Raw genomic sequence first — 24,326 nt, 5'->3', positions numbered from 1 at the left:
TGACAATGACAGCAGTAGAGAAGGCAACAAAATCAAAAGTTAAGTGAAGTGAAATTGAACTGAAACATTCCTATATAATAAAGGAAACAACAGAATTAACAGGAAATCTACAGAATAGTATAAAATATTTACAAACACATACCTGAAAAGTGGCTAATATCCAACATACATTAGGAAAGTGCAAAACATCAGTAGTGGGTTATCACCTCATATGTATTAGATTGGCTATTATCAAAAAAGAGGAGACAACAGGCATGACAAAAGGGAACCACCTTACACTCTTGTTGGGAATGCTGATTGGTGTAGCCACTCTAGAAAAGAGTTTGGAGGTTCCTCAAAAAGCCAAAAATGAGAACTACCAAATCATCCAGAAAAAAATCTTTGGTTATTTATAAAATGGAAGGAAAAATGCCGACTCTAAAAAATACCTGAATACCATGTACACTGCACCATCATTCTCAAATGCCATACCAGGATAACTACACACTTAGCCTGAATAGATGGATAAAGGAAATGTGCCCCAGTAAATTATTTTGTGTGGCAGGAAAAAAAAAGTGTCACAATAAAAATATATTCAGGCATAGTAGAAGTAAAATGGTGCCTTTTGTAACAAAATGGGTGCACCTTAATGGCACAATGTTAAGTCAACATCTCTAATAGTAAGAGATGTTGAGAAGAAGTATGATGAAATAAGAAGTAATAAGTACTTAGGAAGTAAGTCAGACATATAAAAACCAAAATTGTGTAATCTCACTTATAGGAAAAAATAATTAATCTTCGTTGCAGGTTTTTCTCCTTCATCACTTTAAATATATCCTGCCAGTCCCTTCTGGCTTGGAGAGTTTAACAACTGTCCTTCACAATCTCTTCCAAAATATAGCAGAGGGAGGAACACCCCAAAACTAATGCTACGGCACCACCATCACCCTGATACCAAAACCAGGCAAATATATAATTAAAAAAAGAAAACTACAGGCCAATATCACTGATGAATATAGATGCAAAAATCCTCAACAAAATAGTAGCAAACAGAATCCAACAGCACATTAAAAGGATAATACACCATGATCAAGTGGAGTTTATTCCAGGAATACAAGGATTCTTCAATATGTGCAAATCAATCAACGTGATACTTCATATTAACAAATTGAAGGAGAAAAACAATATGATCATCTCCATAGATGCAGGGAAACTTTCGGAAAAATTCAACCCTAATGTATGATAAAAACCCTCCACATAGTAAGCATAGAGGGGAGTTTCCTCAACATAATAAAGGCCATATATGACAAACCCAGAGCAAACATCATCCTCAATGGTGAAAAGCTGAAAGTATTTTCATTAAGATCAGGAACAAGACAAGGTTGTCCACCCTCACACCACTTTTTCCACATAGATTTGGGCGTTTCAGCCACAGCAATCAGAGAAGAAAAGGAAATAAAAGGAATCCAAATCAGAAAAGAAGAAGTAAAGCTGTCACTCTTCACAGATGACTTGATACTACACATAGAGTATCCTAAGGATGCTACCAGAAGATGAATAGAGCTAACCAATAAATTTGGTAAAGTAGCACAATACAAAATTAATGCACAGAAATCTCTGGGATTCCAATAGGCTAATGATGAAAAATCTGAAAGAGAAATTAAGGAAACACTCTCATTTACCATTGCAACAAATAGAATAGAAAGAAACATACCCAGGTAGACAAAAGACCTGTATGCAAAAACCTATAAGATGCTGATGAAAGAAATGAAGGAGGATAAAAAGAGATGGAGATATATACCATGTTCTTTGGTTTGAAGAATCAACATAGTGAAAATGACTGTATGACATAACGCAATCTACAGAGTCAATGCAATCCCTATCAAATTACCAATGGCATTTGCGAGGGAACTAGAAGAAAAAAAATCACAGTGTGAATGGAAACAAAAAACACGCCAAATAGCCAAAGCAATCTTTTATTTTTTTCCATTTTTTTATTAGTTTCTGCTTTATAACAAAGTGAATCAGTCATACATATACATCTGTTCCCACATCGCCTCCCTCATGCATCTCCCTCCCTCCCACCCTCCCCATCCCTCCCCTCCAGGCAGTCACAAAGCACCGAGCTGATCTCCCTGTGCTCTGCGGCTGCTTCCCACTATCTATCTAGCCTACGTTTGGTAGTGTATATATGTCCATGCCTCTCTTTCGCTTTGTCACAGCTTACCCTTCCCCCTCCCCATATCCTCAAGTCCATTCTCAAGTAGCTCTGTGTCTTTATTCCCGTTTTACCCCTAGGTTCTTCATGACATTTTTTTTCCTTATATTCCATATATATGTGTTAGCATACGGTATTTGTCTTTCTCTTTCTGACTTACTTCACTCTGTATGACAGACTCTAGGTCTATCCACCTCATTACAAATAGCTCAGTTTCGTTTCTTTTTATGGCTGAGTAATATTCCATTGTATATATGTGCCACATCTTCTTTATCCATTCATCCGATGATGGACACTTAGGTTGTTTCCACCTCCGGGCTATTGTGAATAGAGCTGCAATGAACATTTTGGTACATGTCTCTTTTTGAATTATGGTTTTCTCAGGGTATATGCCTAGTAGTGGGATTGCTGGATCATATGGTAGTTCTATTTTTAGTTTTTTAAGGAACCTCCATACTGTTCTCCATAGTGGCTGTACCAATTCACATTCCCACTAGCAGTGCAAGAGTGTTCCCTTTTCTCCACACCCTCTCCAGCATTTATTGTTTCTAGATTTCTTGATGATGGCCATTCTGACTGGTGTGAGATGATATCTCATTGTAGTTTTGATTTGCATTTCTCTAATGATTAATGATGTTGAGCATTCTTTCATGTGTTTGTTGGCAGTCTGTATATCTTCTTTGGAGAAATGCCTATTTAAGTCTTCTGCCCATTTTTGGATTGGGTTGTTTGTTTTTTTGCTATTGAGCTGCATGAGCTGTTTATAAATTTTGGAGATTAATCCTTTGTCAGTTGCTTCATTTGCAAATATTTTCTCCCATTCTGAGGGTTGTCTTTTGGTCTTGTTTATGGTTTCCTTTGCTGTGCAAAAGCTTTGAAGTTTCATTAGGTCCCATTTGTTTATCTTTGTTTTTATTTCCATTTCTCTAGGAGGTGGGTCCCAAAGGATCTTGCTGTGATTTATGTCATACAGTGTTCTACCTATGTTTTCCTCTAAGAGTTTGATAGTTTCTTGCCTTACATTGAAGTCTTTAATCCATTTTGAGCTTATTTTTGTGTATGGTGTTAGGGAATGATCTAATCTCATACTTTTACATGTCCCTGTCCAGTTTTCCCAGCACCACTTATTGAAGAGGCTGTCCTTTCTCCACTGTACATTCCTGCCTCCTTTATCAAAGATAAGTTGGCCATATGTGCGTGGGTTTATCTCTGGGCTTTCTATCCTGATCCACTGATCTATCTTTCTGTTTTTATGCCAGTACCACACTGTCTTAATTACTGTAGCTTTGTAGTATAGTCTGAAGTCAGGGAGCCTGATTCCTCCAGCTCCGTTTTTCGTTCTCAAGATTGCTTTGGCTATTCGGGGCCTTTTGTTTTTCCAAACAAATGTTGAAATGTTTTGTTCTAGTTCTGTGAAAAATGCCAGTGGTAGTTTGATAGGGATTGCATTGAATCTGTAGATTGCTTTGGGTAGTAGAGTCATTTTCACAATATTGATTCTTCCAATCCAGGAGCATGGTATATCTCTCCATCTGTTTGTATCATCTTTAATTTCTTTCATCAGTGTCTTACAATTTTCTGCATACAGGTCTTTTGTCTCCTTAGGTAGGTTTATTCCTAGATATTTTATTCTTTTTGTTGCAATGGTAAATGGGAGTGTTTTCTTGATTTCATTTTCAGATTTTTCATCATTAGTGTACAGGAATGCCAGAGATTTCTGTACATTAATTTTGTAACCTGCTACTTTACCAAATTCATTGATTAGCTCTAGTAGTTTTTCGGTAGCATCTTTAGGATTCTCTATGTATAGTATCATGTCATCTGCAAACAATGACAGCTTTACTTCTTCTTTTCCGATTTGGATTCCTTTTATTTCCTTTTCTTCTCTGATTGCTGTGGCTAAAACTTCCAAAACTAGGTTGAATAAGAGTGGTGAGAGTGGGCAACCTTGTCTTGTTCCTGATCTTAGTGGAAATGGTTTCAGTTTTTCACCATTGAGGACAATGTTGGCTGTGGGTTTGTCATATATGGCCTTTATTATGTTGAGGAAAGTTCCCTCTATGCCTACTTTCTGGAGGGTTTTTATCATAAATGGGTGTTGAATTTTGTCGAAAGCTTTCTCTGCATCTATTGAGATGATCATATGGTTTTTCTCCTTCAACTTGTTAATATGGTGTATCACATTGATTGATTTGCGTATATTGAAGAATCCTTGCATTCCTGGAATAAACCCCACTTGATCATGGTGTATGATCCTTTTAATGTGCTGTTGGATTCTGTTTGCTAGTATTTTGTTGAGGATTTTTGCATCTATGTTCATCAGTGATATTGGCCTGTAGTTTTCTTTCTTTGTGACATCCTTGCCTGGTTTTGGTATCAAGGTGATGGTGGCCTCGTAGAATGAGTTTGGGAGTGTTCCTTCCTCTGAAATTGTTTGGAAGAGTTTGAAAAGGATGGGTGTTAGCTCTTCTCTAAATGTTTGATAGAATTCGCCTGTGAAGCCATCTGGTCCTGGGCTTTTGTTTGATGGAAGATTTTTAATCACAGTTTCAATTTCAGTGCTTGTGATTGGTCTATTCATATTTTCTATTTCTTCCTGAGTCAGTCTTGGCAGGTTGTGCATTTCTAAGAATTTGTCCATTTCTTCCAGGTTGTCCATTTTATTGGCCTAGAGTTGCTTGTAGTAATCTCTCATGATCTTTTGTATTTCTGCAGTGTCAGTTCTTACTTCTCCTTTTTCATTTCTAATTCTATTGATTTGAGTCTTCTCCCTTTTTTTCTTGATGAGTCTGGCTAATGGTTTGTCAATTTTGTTTATCTTCTCAAAGAACCAGCTTTTAGTTTGGTTGATCTTTGCTATCGTTTCCTTCATTTCTTTTTCATTTATTTCTGATCTGATCTTTATGATTTCTTTCCTTCTGCTAGCTTTGGGGGTTTTTTGTTCTTCTTTCTCTAATTGCTTTAGGTGCACGGTCAAGTTGTTTACTCGAAATGTTTCCTGTTTCTTAAGGTGGGATTGTATTGCTATAAACTTCCCCCTTAGAACTGCTTTTGCTGCATCCCATAGGTTTTGGGTTGTCGTGTCTCCATTGTCATTTGTTTCTAGGTATTTTTTAATTTCCTCTCTGATTTCTTCAGTGATCACTTCGTTATTGAGTAGTGTATTGTTTAGCCTCCATGTGTTTGTATTTTTTACAGATCTTTTCCTGTAATTGATGTCTAGTCTCATAGCATTGTGGTCAGAAAAGATACTTGATACAATTTTAATTTTCTTAAATTTACCAATGCTTGATTTGTGACCCAAGATATGATCTATCCTGGAGAATGTTCCATGAGCACTTGAGAAAAATGTGTATTCTGTTGTTTTTGGATGGAATGTCCTATAAATATCAATTAAGTCCATCTTGTTTAATGTATCATTTAAAGCTTGTGTTTCCTTATTTATTTTCATTTTGGATGACCTGTCCATTGGTGAAAGTGGGGTGTTAAAGTCCCCTACTATGATTGTGTTACTGTCGATTTCTCCTTTTATGGCTGTTAATATTTCCCTTATGTATTGAGATGCTCCTATGTTGGGTGCATAAATATTTACAATTGTTATATCTTCTTCTTGGATTGATCCCTTGATCATTATGTAGTGTCCTTCTTTGTCTCTTCTAGTAGTCTTTATTTTAAAGTCTATTTTGTCTGATATGAGAATTGCTACTCCAGCTTTCTTTTGGTTTCCATTTGCATGGAATATCTTTTTCCATCCCCTTACTTTCAGTCTGTATGTGTCTCTAGGTCTGAAGTGGGTCTCTTGTAGACAGCGTATATATGGGTCTTGTTTTTGTATCCATTCAGCCAGTCTGTGTCTTTTGGTGGGAGCATTTAGTCCATTTACATTTAAGGTAATTATTGATATGTATGTTCCTATTCCCATTTTCTTAATTGTTTTGGGTTCATTATTGTAGTTCTTTTCCTTCTGTTGTGTTTCTTGCCTAGAGAAGTTCCTTTAGCATTTGTTGTAAAGCTGGTTTGGTGGTGCTGAACTCTCTCAGCTTTTGCTTGTCTGTAAAGGTTTTAATTTCTCCATCAAATCTGAATGAGATCCTTGCTGGGTAGAGTAATCTTGGTTGCAGGTTTTTCTCCTTCATCACTTTAAGTATGTCCTGCCACTCCCTTCTGGCTTGTAGAGTTTCTGCTGAGAGATCAGCTGTTATCCTGATGGGGATTCCCTTTTGTGTTATTTGTTGTTTTTGCCTTGCTGCTTTTAATAAGATTTCTTTGTGTTTAATTTTTGACAGTTTGATTTCTATGTGTCTTGGTGTATTTCTCCTTGGATTTATTCTGTATGGGACTCTCTGTGCCTCCTGGACTTGATTAACTATTTCCTTTCCCATATTAGGGAAGTTTTCAACTATAATCTCTTCAAATATTTTCTCAGTCCCTTTCTTTTTCTCTTCTTCTTCTGGAAACCCTATAATTCGAACGTTGGTGCGTTTAATGTTGTCCCAGAGGTCTCTGAGACTGTCCTCTGTTCTTTTCATTCTTTTTTCTTTATTTTGCTGTGCAGCAGTTATTTCCACTATTTTATCTTCCACCTCACTTATCCGTTCTTCTGCTTCAGTTATTCTGCTATTGATCCAATCTAGAGTATTTTTTATTTCATTTATTGTGTTTTTAATCGATGCTTGATTCGTCTTTAGTTCTTCTAGGTCCTTGTTAACTGTTTCTTGCATTTTGTCTATTCTATTTCCAAGACTTTGGATCATCTTTTCCATCATTATTCTGAATTCTTTTTCAGATAGACTGCCTATTACCTCTTCATTTGTTAGGTCTGGTGGGTTTTTATCTTGCTCCTTCTCCTGCTGTGTGTTTTTCTGTCTTCTCATTTTGCTTATGTTACTGTGTTTGTTGTCTCATTTTTGCAGGCTGCAGGTTCGTAGTTCCCGTTGTTTTTGGTGTCTGTCCCCAGTGGCTAAGGTTGGTTTAGTGGGTTGTGTAGGCTTCTTGGTGGAGGGGACTACTGCCTGTGTTCTGGTGGATAAGGCTGGATCTGGTTTCCTCTCTCCTGCTCTTCCGCCTGCAAGCAGATCCAAAGCAATCTTGAGTAAGAAAAACAGAGCTGGATGAATCAGGCTCCTGGACTTCAGACTATACTAAAAGCTACAGTAATCAAGACAGTATGGTACTGGCACAAAAACAGAAATATAGATCAATGGAACACGGTAGAAAGCCCAGGGGTAAACCCACAGATAGATGGTCACCTTATTTTTGATAAAGGAGGGAAGAATATACAATGGAGATAAGACATCCTCTTCAACAAGTGGTGCTGGGAAAACTGAATGGCTACATGTACAAGAATGAAATTAAAACATTCCCTAACGCCATACACAAAAATAAACACAAATCGATTAAAGGACTAAATGTAAGGTGAGGCACTATCAAACACTTAGAGGAAAACATAGGCAGAACACTCTATGACATAAATAACAGCAAGATTATTTTTGACCCACTTCCTAGAAAAATGGAAATAAAAACAAAATTAAAGTAATGGGACGTAGTGAAACTTAAAATTTTTTTCACAGGAAAGGAAACCATAAACAACACGAAAGGACAACCCTCAGAATGGGAGAAAATATTTGCAAATGAAGCAACTGAAAAAGGATTAATCTCCAAAATTTACCAACAGCTCATGCAGCTGTAAACCAAAAAACACCAACAATCCAAAAATGGGCAGAAGACCTAAATAGACATTTCTCCAAAGATGATACACAGATTGCAATAAAACACATGAAAGTTTGCTCAACTTTTCATGTTGAGCATGAATCATTATAAAGCTATAAATCAAATCTAAAATGAGGTATCACCTCACACTAGTCAGAGGAGCCGTCATCAAAAAATCAATATACTATAAATTCTGGAGAAAGTGTAGGGAATACGAAACCCTCCAGCACTGTTAATGGGAATGTACATTGTTACAGCCACTATACAGAAGAGTATGGTGGTCATTAAGAAACTAAAACTAAAACTAATATATGACCCCACAATCCCACAACTGTGCATATACCCTGAGAAAACCATAATTCAAAAAGAGTCATGGACCACACAGTTCATTACAGGTGTAATTACAATAGCTAGGATAGGGAAAAAGCTAAGTGTCAATCGACACATGAATGAATAAAGAAGGTGTGGCATATATATACAATGGAATATTACACAGAGATAAAGAGAAATTAAATTGAGCTATTTGCAGTTAGGTGGATAGACTTAGAGTCTGTCATACTGTGTGAAGTCAGAAAGAGAAAAAGAAAAACACTTTGCTAACACATATATATGGAATCTAAAAAAAAAAATTCTGATGAAGGTAGGAGCAGCACAGGAAAAAAGATGCAGATGTAGAGAATCGACTTGAGAACAGGGAGAGGGGAAAGGGTAAGCTGGCACGAAGTGAGAGAGTCGTATGTACATATATACACTACGAAATGTAAAATAGATAGATAGTGGAAAGCAGCTGCATAGCACAGCGAGATACGTTCAGTGCTTTGTGAGCACCTAGCTTGGTGGGATAGGGAGGGTGGGAGGGAGATGCAAGAGGCAGTGGATATGGGAATATATGTATACCTATAGCTGATTCATTTTGTTATAGAGCAGAAACTAACACAACATTATAAAACAATTATATTACCATATATATGATTAAAAAAGCAATATGTTGTCTACAAGAGCAATTTTAACTTTAAGGACACACATAAGCTGAAGGTGAGGGAATAGAAACTGTTAGTCCAAACAGTTTCCAAACAAGAGCAGGACTGGCTCCCCCAATCTCAGGTAATACAGACTTTCAGTCAAAATAGTTCACAATCGATAAAGAAGGTCAGTATACAATGATAATAGATCAATTTATCAAAAGGTTATAATAATTGTAAATATATATGTACTGAACATTGTAGGATTAAACAAATATATAAATCACCCATCAACAGATCTGATAGGAGAAATCAACAGTAAAACTAATAATGGTAAGAGACTATATTATCCGACTGTATACCTTAGAAAATTGATAAAGACACTGAATATACACAATAAAATTATATAGAAGTTCCATCCAACAGAACCAGAATCCACATTATTCTTAACTGCAGACAGAGCATTCCCTAGGATAGAACCTGTCGTGGAATATAAAGCAAGCGTTAACAAATTTAAGAAGATCAAAACCACATTAAGCAACCTTTTTGATCATAATGTTATGAAGCTAGAAATCAATAACAATAGAAAAAGTGCAAAAAACCTAATACGTAGAATTATACAGCACACACTGGAGATATCTAAGGGTCAAGAAAGAACCCAAAAGGGAATTCTGAAACTACCTTCAGATAAACAAAAATGACAATATACCCTAACTTTAGGAATGTACAAAAATCAGTCTAAAGAATGAATTATTTTTAGCAATCATAAATTCTTATATTAAGAGAAAGGAATGATTTAAAATAAAGGAATTAACCTTATGCCTGAAAGACTAGGAAAAATGATCAAATTAAGCACCAGGAATAAAAGGAAAAAGTAAGAAAGATTCAAATGGAAATGCATAAAATGAATATCAGATAGTTAGGAAAAACTGAATCCAAGTAGTGGCATTTGGAAAGGATAATAAAATTGACAAGCTTTAGCTAGACTAACAAAGAGAAAAAAGAGCTTAATAAATAAAACTTTAACTGAAAGTGGAGAAATTGCAACTGACATCATAGCACACAAATCATTATAAAGAATGATAAAAAACCGGGTCACACAAATGGATCAAACTCCAACGACTCCTATATAAAATGAAGCAAGACAATCATGAAGAAACAAAAAACAAACAAACAGAAAATATCTTGATCATACTAATAATGACTTAGGAAATTGAAGCAGTATTCAAAACTCTCCCAACAAAGAGAAGCCCAGGATCAGTTAGTTTCACTGATGAATTCTACTGAACATTTAATGAAGATTTATTGCCAGTCCTTCCCAAACTCTCCCAAATAACTACAAAAGAGGAAACATTTCCAAACTCATTTTACAAAACCAACATTTTCCTGAATAACAAAGCCAGATAAGGAAATAACAAGGGAAACACAAAACAAAAGAAAACAAAACAAACATACAAACAAACAAACGGAAACCACAGAATATACAGGCTAATATCCTTTTACATATAGATGCAAAAATTCTCAACAAAATTCTAGCAAATTTAATTCAATAGCACAATAAAATGTTCAACATGATAAGGTGGGATAATTCCTGGGGATCCAAGGGAATGTAATGTTTTTAAAACAATAATTTTAATTTATGACACGAATAGCATGCAGAAGATATGTTTGAAAGAATTTTCTAAATTTTCTTGATTAAAGCTTTCAACTACCTGGGGAGAGAAGAAACATTTTAAATGTAATAAAGGTCATATATTACCAAGGCCCCAGCTAATATCATATTCATGGTGTAAAGCTGAAAACCTATCCTCTAAGACAGGAACAAATAAAAAATGCCCACTATCACCACCCCTATTCAACAGAATACTAGAAACACTAGCCAGAATCTTTAGGCAAGAAAAAGAAATAAAAGGGATCAAAAGTGGAATGGAAGAATTAGAAATGTCTCAGTTTGAAGATGACATATTCTGTATGCAGGAAATCCTAAAGACTCCACCAAAAACCCCATGAAACTGTTAGAACTAATAAATGAATTCAGTAATGTTGTTGGATAAAAAAATAAAAATACAAAATTAGCTGCATTTCTATACACTAACAAGAAAATAGCTGACAGAAAAATAAAGAAAACACTTCCATTTCCAGCAGCACCAAAAACTATAAAATCTTAGGAATACATTTAAGCAAGAAGACAAAAACATTTGTACACCTAAAAATATGACATTTACAAAAACTGAAGAAGAAACCAGTAAATAGAAAGCTATCCCATATTTCTAAATTGAAAGAATGCATACTGTTAAAATGTTCATGCTACCTCAAGCTGTCTATAGTTTCAATGGAATCCCAATCAACTTTTCAATGGCAATTTTCCTAAAAATAGAATAACAATCCTAAAAATTGTACAAAACAAGAAAGGACCCTGAAAATAGACAAAGCAATTTTCAGCAAGATAAACAAAGCTGGATGAAACTCACTTCGTGGTTTCAAACCATAATACAAAGTTACGGAAATCAAAATAGTGTGAGACTAGCATAAAAACAGACAACAGACCAATAGAATAGGACTGAGAGCCCAGAAATAAACTCAGCCATGTCCAGTCAACTAACATTTGACAAGGATGACAAGAATAAATAATAGAGTAAAAATAGGCTTTACACTGAGTGGTGTTGGAAAAACTGGATATCCACATGGAAAACAATAAAATTGAACACCCATCTTAGACAATTGAAAAATTAACACAACGTGAACAGAAATCACAAAATCCCTAGAATTAAACAGAAAAAAAATCTCCAAGGCATTTGTCTCAGCAATGATTCTTTTGGATATGATAAAAAAGTAAAAGGACTAAAAGAAAATTCAACATGTGTGACAACATCAAATTTAAAAGCCTCCACACTAAAAGAAACTTGAACAGAGTGAAGAGGCACTGAACAGGAGGCATAGGAATTGTCCTATGGAATCGGAGAAAATATTTGCCAACAGCATGCAAGCTACAGGAGAATGCTGAATCATAAAAAGTCTCAATTAAAATAAATCAAAAAATCTAATTAAAACGTGGACTGAAGATCTTAGCAGATATATTCCCCCCATAGGAGATGTGCAAATGACCAACCAACACATGAATATTGGCTCAATATCTGTAATAGTAAGAGAAATGCAAAATAAAACCACAATGAGATATCAACTCACACATTTCATAGTGGGTTTTATGAAAAGGAAAAGAGAGAAAAGTGTAGTCAAGCATGTAGAACACAAGGAATACTTACAGACTTTTGGTGGGAATTTAACTTAGTACAACCACTATGGAAAATAATACGGATGTTCCTCAAAATACTAAAAATAATACCACCATATAACATAGCAATTCCATTTCTGAATATACATATGTGAAATAAATGAAATCAGTTAACTTACAGAGATATTTGCACTCCCATGTTCACTATATAAATATTTATCTAAAATATGCAAGGCATCGTCACTAACTGTTTATCAATGATAAAAAGGCTTAAGAAATGTATATATTACCAAAATGGGTATTATACAGTCATATAAAGAAATTCCCACAATTTGTGAGCAAATGAAATCAACTTGCGGGCATTATGCTTAGTGAAACAATCAGACATTAAGACAAACTGTGTGGTGCCACATATTTATGAAATCTAAATGGTGAGTTCATCAAAAAGAGAGTTTATACATATTTAATAGGAGTGAGGTTGGGAGAAACAAGGAGATGATTGTCAAAGAGCACAAATTTCCTGTTATAAAATGTGTAAATTCTTGGGATCTAAATTAAAGGGTAGTGACTTAGTTACCAATACGTTATTGCATGTTTAAAAGTTACTGGGAATGTAGATCTTTAGTGTTCTTACAGTACACATGCAAATTTGTTAACTATGTGAGGTGATAGAAGTATTAACTAACATTATTATCATATTATTTCACAACATAGATGTAAGTCTAATCATCATGCTGTGTACCATAAAACTACCAACGTTATATGTCAATTATATCTCAAAAATGTTGGGGAAATTGCTTTAAAGATAAGAACAAAAAGTTTCAAATGCATTGAGAAAGAAAAGGAATAAACTTCTCAAGATTGGCCTTGGCAATAATTTCTTGGCTATGACAGCAGTAGAACCGGCAACAAAATCAAAAGTGAAGTGAAGAGAAATTGAACTGAAACATTCCTATATAATAAAGGAAACAATCAATAGAATTAAGAGGCAATCTACAGAATAGCATACAATATTAGAAACAAATACCTGATAAGTGGTTAATGACGAACATATATTAGGAAAGTGCTAAAACTCTGTAGTGGAATATCACCTCATATCTATTAGATTGTCTATTATCAAAAAAGAGAAGATAGCAGGCATGACAAAAGGGAACACTCCTACATTCTTGTTAGGTATGCTGATTGGTATAGCCGCTCTAGAAACCAGTTTGAAGATTCCTCAAAAAGCTAAAAATTACAACTACTAAATCATCCAGAAAAAAACTCTTTGGGTATTTTTATAAAGGAAAGAAACACACTAAATCATAAAAACACCTGCATCCCTTGTGCACTGCACCATCATTCTCAAATGCCATAACAGGAAACAACACACTTAGGCTGAATAGATGGATAAAGAAAATGTGGCACAGAAAAGTATTTTGTGTGGTAGGAAAAAAAATGTGTCACAGTAAAAATATATTCAGGCATAGTAGAAGGAAAATGCTGCCTTTTGTAAGAAAATGACTGCACCTTGAGAGCACTATGTTAAATCAACATCTCTAATAGTAAGAGATGTTGAGAAGAAGTACGACGAATAAAGAAGCACTTAAGAAGTAAGTCAGACATATAAAAACAAACATGGTGTGATCTCACATATTTTAAAAAAAATTTATCTTCGTTGCAGGTTTTTCTCCTTCATCACATAAGGTGTCCTACGATTCCTTCCTGGCTTGGAGAGTTTAACATCTTTCCTTCTAAAACTCTTCCAAAATGTAGCAGAGGGAGGAAAAGTAAAAAAAAAAAAAAAAACTAATTCTATGGAGACACCATCACCAATACCAAAAGCAGACAAAATATCAATAAATAAATAAATAAATAAAACTGCAGGCCAATATAACTGATGAATATAGATACAAGAATCCTCAAAAAAATAGTAGCAAACAGAATCCAACAGCACATTAAAAGGAAAATACACCATGATCAAGTGGGAATTATTCCAGGAATACAAGGATTCTCCAATATATGCAAAGCAACCAACGTGATACACCATATTAACAAATTGAAGTAGAAAACACATATGATCATCTCAATAGATGCAGAGAAAACTTTCGAAAAAAATCAACACCAGTTTATGATAAAAACCCTCCACATAGTAGGCATAGAGGGAAGATTCCAGAACATAATAAAGGCCATATATGACAAATCCACAGCAAAACTCGTCCTCAATGGTGAACAACTGAAAATATTTTCACTAAGATCAAGAACAAGACAAGGTTGCCCGCCCTCTCAACTCTTATTCAACATAATTTTGGATGTCTCAGCCACAACAATCAGAGAAGACAAGGAAATAAAAGGAATCCAAATCGGAAAAGAAGAATTAAAGTTGTCATTCTTTGCAGATGACCTGATACTACACATAGAGAATCCTAAAGATGTTACCAGAAAACGACTAGAGCTAATCAATGATTTTGAGAAAGTAGCAGGGTACAAAATTAAAGCACAGAAATCTCTGGGATTCCTATAGGCTAATGTTGAAAAATCTGAAGAGAAATTAAGGAAACACTCTCATTTACCATTGCAACAAATAGAATAGGAACAAATATACCAAGGTAGACAAAAGACCTGTATGCAGAAACCTATAAGACGCTGATGAAAGAAATGAAAGAGGATACAAAGAGATGGAGAGATATACTATGTTCTTGGGTTGTAGGAATCAACATAGTGAAAATGACTATATGACCTAATGCAATCTACAGAGTCAATGCAATTGCTATCAAATTACCAATGGCATTTTCCAGGGAACTAGGAGAAAAAATTACACAGTGTGTATGGAAACAAAAAAGACACTGAATACCAAAAGAACTCTTGAGAAAGAAAAACGCAGCTGGATGAATCAGGCTCCAGGACTTCAGACTATACTATGAATCTACAATAATCAAGATAGTATGATACTGGCACAAAAACCAAAATATACATCAATGGAACAGGATAGAAAGCCCAGAGGTCAACCCATGCACATATGGTCACCTACTTTTTGATAAAGGTGGCAAGAATATATAATGGAGATAAGACATCCTATTCAACAAGTTGTGCTGGGAAAACTGAACAGCTACATGTACAAGAATGAAATCAAAACACTCCTTAACACCATACACAAAAATAAACACCAATGGATTAAAGTCCTAAAAGTAAGTTTCCGCACTATCATACACTTAGAGGAACACATAGGCAGAACACTCTATGACATAAATCATAGCAAGATTCTTTTTGACCCACTTCCTAAAGAAATGGAAATAAAAACAAAATTAAACAAATGGGAACTAATGAAACTTAAAACATTTTCACAACAAAGGAAACCATAAACAAGACCAAAAGACAACCCTCAGAATCAGAAAATATTTGCAAATGAATCAACTGACAAACGATTAATCTTCAAAATTTACCAGCAGCTCATGAAGCTCTAAACCAAAAAACACAAACAACAATCCAAAAGTGGGCAGAAGACCTAAATAGACATTTCTCCAGAGATGATACACAGATTGCAATAAAACACATAGAAGGTTGCTCAATATCATGAATCATTAAAGAAATATAAATCAAACTACAATGAGGTATCACCACACACTAGTCAGAATAGCCATCAACTTCAAAATTCTACAAACTCTAAATTCTGGAGTGGTGTATGGAAAACGGTACCCTCTGGCACTGTTAGTGGGAATGCAAATTGTTACACCCACTATGGCGAACAATATGGAGGTCATTAAGAAACTAAAACTTGAACTAATATATGACCCCGCAATCCTGCTTCTTTGTATATACCCTGAGAAAAGCATAATTCAAAAAGTGTCATGGACCACAAAGTTCATTACAGGTGTAATTACAATAGCCATGACAGGTAAACACCTAAGTATCAATTGACAGAAGAATGGATAAAGAAGGTGTGTCATATATATACAATGGAATATCACTGAGCCATAAATAGAAATAAAATTTAGCTATTTGCAGTTAGGTGGATAGACTTAGAGTCTGTCATACTGTGTGAAATGAGTCAGAAAGAAAAAAAAGACAAACTTTTTGCTAAGATATATATGTCGAATCTAAAAAAAACATTCTGATGAATGTAGGGGTAGGACAGGAATAAAGATGTGGATATAGAGAATCGACTTGAGAATATAGTGAGTGGAAAGGGTAAGCTGGCATGAAGTTAGAGAGTCGTATGGACATATATACACTATGAAATGTAAAATAGATAGCTAGTGGAAAGCAGCTGCATAGCACAGGGAGATACGTTCAGTGCTTTGTGACCACCTAGCTTGGTGGGATAGGGAGGGTGGGAGGGAGATGCAAGAGGGAGTGGATATGGGAATATACCTATAGCTGATTCACTTTATTATACAGCAGAAACTAACACAACAGTGTAAAACAATTATATTGCCATATAAATGATAAAATAAACAATATGCTGTCTAAAAGAACCATTTTATCATTAAGGACACACATAAGCTGAAGGTGAGGGAATAGAAATTGATAGTCCAAACAGTTTCCAAACAAGTGCAGGACTTGATCTCCCAATCACAGGTAATACAGACTTTCAGTCAAAGTAGTTCACAAGTGATAAATAAGGTCAGTATACACTGATAATGGATCAATTTATCAAGAGAAAATAATAATTGTAAATACATATGTACCGAACGTTGCGGGATTAAACAAATATTTAAATCAACCATTAAGAGATCTGATAGAGGGCTTCCCTGGTGGCGCGTTGCTTGAGAGTTCACCTCCCGTGCAGGGGACATGCCTTCATGCCCTGTTCCGGGAAGAACCCACATGCCGTGGAGCGGCTGGGCCCGTGAGCCATGGCCGCTGAGCCTGCGCGTCCGGAGCCTGTGCTCCACAGCGGGAGATGCCACAACCGTGAGAGACCTGCATACCCACCCACCTCCCCCAAAAAAATGATCTGATACGATAAATCAACAATAAAACAAATAATAGTAAGTGACTATATTATCCCACTTTCTACCTTAGAAAATTAATAAAGAAACAGAATGTACCTAATAAACTTATAGAAAACTTCCATTCAAAAGTACCAAAATCCATATTCTGCTTAAGTGCTGAAGGAACATTTCCCAGAATGGACACTGTCTTGAAACATAAAGCAACGGTTAACAAATTTAAGAAGATCAGAATCACATTAAGCATCTTTTTTGATCATAATGTTATGAAGCTAGAAATCAATAACAAGAGAAAAATAAAAATCCCTTATATGTAAACTTACACAACACACACTGGAAATATATATAGGTCAAGGAATAAGTCAAAAGGGAAATCTGAAACTACCTTCAGATAAACGAAAATGACAACATACCAAAACGTTTGGAATGTAGGAAAATCAGTCAATGGATGAATTAATTTTAGCAATCATAGATTCTTCTAAAAGAGAAAAGAATAATCTAAGATAAACCACTTGTGCTTTTACAGGAAGGACTAGGAAAAATGAACAAATTAAGCACCAGGAATAAAAGGAAAAAATAAGAAAGATTCAAATGGAAATGAATAAAACAAATATCAGATAATTAGGAAAAACTGAATCCAAGTGTTGGAATTTGGAAAGGATAATAAAATTGACAAGATTTAGATAGACAAACGAAGAGAATAAAAGAGCTTAATAAATAAAACTTTAACAGAAAGAGGAGAAATTGCAACTGACACCATAGCATACTAACAATTATAAAGAATGCTAAAAATCTGGGTCACAAAAATGGATAAATCTCCAACAACTCCTATATAAAATGTAGCAAGACAATCAAGAAGCAAAAAACAAGCAAACAAGAAATATCTTGATCATAGAAATAATGACTTAGGAAATTGAAGCAGTATTCAAAACTCTCCCAACAAAGAGAAGCACAGGACCAGTTAGTTTCACTGGTGAATTCTACTGAACATTTAATGAAGATTTATTGCCAGTCCTTTCCAAACTCTCCCAAATAACTACAAAAGAGGAAACATTTCCAAACTCATTTTATAAAACCAGGATTTTCTTGATTAACAAAGCCACATAAGGAAATAACAAGGGAACACAAAACAAAACAAAAAAAAATAAACAAAAACACAGAACCTATAGGCTAATATCCTTGTACATATAGATGCAAAAATTCTCAACAAAATTCTAGCAAACCAAATTCAATAACACACTAAAATGTTCAACATGCTAAGGTGGGATACTTCCTGGTGATGCAAGGGCAGTTAACATTTTTAAATCAAAAATTTTAATTTATGACACGAATAGCATGCAGAAGAAATATTTGAAATAATTTTCTAAATTTTCTTGATTAAAACTTTCAACTACCTGGGGAGAGAAGAAACATTTTAAATGTAATAAAGATCATATATTATCAAGCCCACAGCTAACATCATATTCATGATGAAATGCGGAAAACTTTTCCTCTAAGACAGGAACAAATAAAAAATGCTGACTATCACCACTTCTATTCAACATAATATTAGAATCCCTAGCCAGAACCATTAGGCATGGAAAAGAAATGAAAGGGATCCAAAGTGGAAAGGAAGAATTATAAATGTCTCTGTTTCAAGATGACATATTCTGTATGCAGGAAATCCTAAAGACTCCACCAAAACCCCATGAAACTGTTAGAACTAATACATGAATTCAGTAATTTTGTTGGATTTGAAATAAAAATACAAAATTAGTTACATTTCTATACACTAACAAGAAAATAGCTGACAGAAAAATTAAAAAAAACACCTTCATTTACAGCAGCACCTAAAACAATAAAATGTTAGGAATACATTTAAGCAAGGAGACAAAACGATCTGTACACCTATAATTATGACATTAACGAAAACTGAAGAAGACACATGTAAATAGAAAAGTATCCCATATTTCTAAATTGAAAGAATGAATACTGTTAAAATGTTCACGCTAACTCAAGCTATCTATAGTTTCAATGCAATCCCAATCAACGTTTCAATGGCAATTTTCCTAGAAATAGAATAATAATCCTAAAAATTGTACGAAACAACCAATGACACTGAAAATAGACAAGGCAATTTTCAGCAAGATAAACAAAACTGGGTGCAACTCACTTGCTGGTTTCAAACTATTATACAAAGTTACGGTAATCAAAATAATGTGAAATTAGAATAAAAACAGACAAAATACCAATAGAATAGGACTGACAGCCCAGAAATAAACTCAGCCATGTCCAGTCAACTAACACTTGACAAAGAAGACAAGAATAAACAATGGAGTAAAAATAGACTTTACACTAAGTAGTGTTGGAAAAGCTGGATATCCACATGGAAAAGAATAAAATTGAACACCCATCTTAGATGACTCAAAAATTAACACAACGTGAATAGAAATCACAAAATCCTTAGAATTAAACAGAAAAAAATCTCCAAAGCATATGTGTCAGCAGATTCTTTTGGATATGATACCAAAAGTAGAAGGAACAAAAGGAAAATTCAACATGTGTGAAACCATCAAATTTAACCGCCACTGCACAAAAGGAAACTTGAACAGAGTGAAGAGGGAATGGAACAGGAGGCATAGGAATTCTCCTATGGAATGGGAGAAAATATTTGCCAACAACAAGCCAGCTACAGGACTAATGTCGAAACATAAAAAGACTCAGTTTTTTTTTAAAAAGTTGAATAATCTAATTAAAAGGTGGGCTGAAGATCTTAGCAGATATATTACCCCCATAAGAGACGTACAAATGACCAACTGACACATGAACATTTGCTCAACATCTTTAATAGCAAGAGAAATGCAAAATAAAACCACAATGAGATATCAACTCACACATTTCATAGTGGTTATTATGAAAAAGAAAAGACATAAAAGTGTAGTCAAGCATGTAGAAAACAGGGAACACCTACAGAATTTTGGTGGGAATGTAACTTAGTACAACCACTATGGAAAATAATTTGGATGATCCTCAAAGTACTAAAAATAATAACCACCATATAACTTAGAAATTCCATTTCTGAATATACATAATTGAAAGAAATGAAATCAGTTAACTTACATAGATATTTGCACTCCCATGTTCACTGTGTAAATATTTATCTAAAATATGCAAGGCATAGTCACTAACCGTTTATCAATGATTAAATGGATTAAGAAATGTATATATTACCACAGTGGATATTATACAGTCATATAATGAAATTCCTGCAATTTGTGACCAACTTTGTAATCAACTTGCAGGCATTTTTCTTAGTGAAACAATCAGAGAGATAAAGACAAACTGTGTGATCCCACTTATTTATGAAATCTAAATGGCTGAGGTCTTCAAAAAAGAGAGTATATACGTATTTAATAGGTGTGAGGTTCGGAGAAATAGGAGATGATAGTCAAAGAGCATAAATTTCATGTTATAAAATGTGTAACTTCTTGGGATCTAAATTAAAGGATAGTGACTTAGTTACCAATACGTTATTGCATGTTTAAAAGTTACTCGGAAAGTAGATCTTAAATGTTCTTACAGCACACACACAAAATTGGTAACCATGTGAGGTGATAGAAGTATTAAATAACATTATTATCACATTATTTCACAGGATAGATGTAAGTCTAATCATCATGCCAACGTTATATGTCAATTATATCTAAGAAATGTTGGGGAAATTGCTTTAAAGATAAGACCAAATTGTTTCAAATCCATTGAGAAAAGATAAGGAACAAACTTCTCATGATTTGCCTTGGCAATAATTTCTTAGCTATGACAGCAGTAGAGCAGGCAACAAAATCAAAAGTTAAGTGAAGTGAAATTGAACTGAAACATTCCTATATAATAAAGGAAACAATCAACAGAATTAACAGGCAATCTACAGAATTGCAGAAAATACTAGAAAAACATACGAGATAAGCAGCTAATAAAAAACATACATTAGGAAAGTGCAAAACCTCTGTAGTGGAATATCACCTCATATCTATTAGATTGTCTATTATCAAAAAAGAGAAGATAGCAGGCATGACAAAAGGGAACCCTCTTACATTCTTGTTGGGAATGCTGATTGGTGTAGCTGCTCTAGAAAACTGTTTGAAGATTCCTCAAAAAGCTAAAAACGTAGGGCCTCCCTGGTGGCGCAAGTGGTTGAGAGTCCGCCTGCCGATGCAGGGGATACGGGTTCGTGCCCCGGTCTGGGAGGATCCCATATGCCGCGGAGCGGCTGGGCACTTGGGCCATGGCCGCTGAGCCTGCGCGTCCGGAGCCTGTGCCTCCGGAGCCTGTGCTCCACAACGGGGGAGGCCACAACAGTGAGAGGCCCGCATACCGCAAAAAAAAAAAAAAAAAAAAAAAAAAAAAAAAAAAAAAAAAGCTAAAAACGTAGAACTACTAAATCATCCAGAAAAAATCTTTGGATATTTTTATAAAGGAAGGAAAATCACCGAGTCATAAAGATACCTGCATCCCATGTACACTGAACCATCATTCTCAAATGCCATAACAGGAAAACAACACACTTAGGCTGAATAGATGGAAAAAGATAATGTGGCACAGAAAAGTATTTTTTGTGGCAGGAAAAAAAATGTGTCACAATAAAAATATATTCAGGCATAGTAGAAGGAAAATGCTGCCTTTTGTAACAAAATGGGTGCACCTTGAGGGCACTATGTTAAGTCAACGTCTCTAATAGTAAGAGATGTTGAGGAGAAGTACGACGAAGTAAGAAGTACTTAAGAAGTAAGTCAGACATATCAAAACAAACATGGTGTGATCTCACATATTTCAAAAAAAATTTATCTTCGTTGCAGGTTTTTCTCCTTCATCACTTAAGATGTCCTGCCAGTCCTTTCTGGCTTAGAGAGTTTAACATCTGTCTTTCTCAAGCTCTTCCAAAGTATGGCAGAGGGAGGAAAAGTCCAAAACTAATTCTATGGAGAGACCATCACTGATACCAAAACCAGACAAAGATATCACAAAAAAAGAAAACTGCAGGCCAATATCACTGATGAATATAGATGCAAAAATCCTCAACAAAATTGTAGCAAACAGAAGCCAACAGCACATTAAAAGGAAAATACACCATGATCAAGAGGGGTTTATTCCAGGAATAAAAGGATTCTTCAATATATGCAAATCAATCAATGGGATACACAATATTAAAAAATTGAAAGAGACAACACATGTGATCATCTCAATAGAAGCAGAAAAACCTTTTGAAAAAAATTCAACACCAGTTTATGATAAAAAACCACCACACAGTGGACATTGAGGGAAGATTCCACAACATAATAAAGGCCATATATTGCCAGAGACCATCTCTAGCGAGTCCCGGGATACCCGAGGGATGGATAGTGTCGGCAAAGGAAATAATTCTATTACACTTTTTAAACTATCAGCATTGCATGTTTCTCTTTCTCATGTCTTTATTCTTCATTCTTCCTCTATTGTTTACAATCACAGGTTTATATATTGTAGTTGATTACATTACCAGGTACATGGCCAAACAAACTTAGCACAATCAAACCTCAAAATGTTCTATAAAGATTTTTTAAAACAAACATCCCCTACTTTCTAGATGTCCTATTAAAATATTTCCCCAAGTTCCCATTAATCACAGGATGTTTCTTAGTAACCAAGCCAAGCAGTTCTATGATTATTTCAATTGTAAAAGTTGGAGCTACTTGTTCCTATTTTTCTTCTTGCATGAGCAATCTTTTACAATGGTTCCATGAAAATATTTACAATGTACCTGCATGCTCTTTCTCGTTGTTTCCTTCAACTGAGACAGTGTTTTCTCCCTATCCTGGCAACGAATTCTGCTCTGGTCCTTTGTATTTCTATAATTAATCTTCCTTTATAATAGAACCATAAATTTCCTATGTCATCATCAGGAACTCCGGCCCATGGCTGTAACTCCATACTAGAGGATGTTTTTCACAAAAACATCCCCTTAGTTCCAGGCTCTTAATTCTTTACCCATTTCCACAGGGCCTTAGTGGGTACTTCCCATCCTATGGTAGTTTCAGGAGGGGGAGTCCTAGAGGATTTTTTTTTTCACGTGGATCAACATCCCCCAAAATTGCCCCTGTATGTATATTTATTATCATAAAACATAACAACAGAGCTGTAGTCCACCTTACTGTCACGCGCTGCTTTGCAGTTTTGCCTTCCGTTGCTCATGACTTTGTCATGGTGCAATGGTTCCAGGATGGCTTCCGACATCTCCCCCTTTTTTACTTTTTAAAAGTGCAGTATGTAGCTCCACGGAAAGTTGTTTGATGCTTTTAATAATTATTCTAACGATGACTGGAAGTAAAAATACCAGAATTAGTACAACTCCTGCAATGATTGCTCCATTAATGAGCATTGAGAATAAGGTTTTATGTGACACAGATGACTTAATACTTTCAAAAGAAATTCTGAGCAGACTGTGTCGGAGATAAATCTAAGTTTGTATTTCCTATGTCATGAATCTCTTGATGTAATTTAGTAAGGTCTAAACTAACATCTGTTTGGTTAGAAACTCCCTTAATATGATTACGAATTTGTTCCCAAGAATATAATGATGCATTCACTTTTAGAGGAGTAACACAAATCCATCTATATTTTTTATGACACCTCAAAGCTAATCTTACCTTGAGCGCTGTTAATTCCTGCCCTATGTGTAAAATTGTTTCTTCTAAGGCAGCCACCTTTGCTTCTAACTTTCTGTCTATAGCTTCCCGAGTAGCCAGAGCTAAAGATACATTTTTTGAAAGCTCATTTGCATGTTGAGCTGTATGTACTTGTTGAGCTAAGGAACTTATTGAAAGAGAAAGTGATGCTATTACAGCTATAAATGTAGATATTGCTAGAATTAAAGCTACAACAAATCTCTTAGAATGTAATAAAAGTTCAGTTTCATGCAAAATTTGTAAGCCATAGTCATCATACCAGGCAGAGGATAATTTTACAGGCAACATAATGTATGGCGGTCGTTTAAGAATCATTAAAACTTGTACATTCATAGAGGGATTTATACAACTTGTCAAAATACAATCATAGCAATGTGTCCAAAAAGTAGAATCAGAAGTATTATAATACATATTCAGATCCACATATTTCGGGGCTACGAAGAATACATAAGGTGCTGACACACAAGCCTGCATAGAATAAATGCCCATATTTTTAGGTCTATGAAGAATAACTGGCGATGGTGCAGCAATAACTTTCCAAAGATGGGTCTGTGCATAATACATACTCTCTTGAGCCATAGTTAGTATAGGAGGCAC

The 24,326-nt window shown here is 35.0% G+C and overlaps 1 pseudogene; it reads right to left on the bottom strand.

Annotated features, from left to right (window-relative positions):
* The window catches only part of LOC132482903 (ubiquitin-like modifier-activating enzyme 1), a 45,928-nt pseudogene extending 22,651 nt beyond the window's left edge, over positions 1-23,277 (bottom strand).
* Positions 23,278-24,326: the final 1,049 nt, after the last annotated feature.

Source organism: Mesoplodon densirostris, chromosome Y (genome assembly GCF_025265405.1).
Source record: "Mesoplodon densirostris isolate mMesDen1 chromosome Y, mMesDen1 primary haplotype, whole genome shotgun sequence".
Classification (NCBI taxonomy): Eukaryota; Metazoa; Chordata; class Mammalia; order Artiodactyla; family Ziphiidae; genus Mesoplodon; species Mesoplodon densirostris.
The sequence above is the reverse complement of the archived record's forward strand: the minus strand, read 5'-3'. Positions and strand labels throughout refer to the sequence as shown.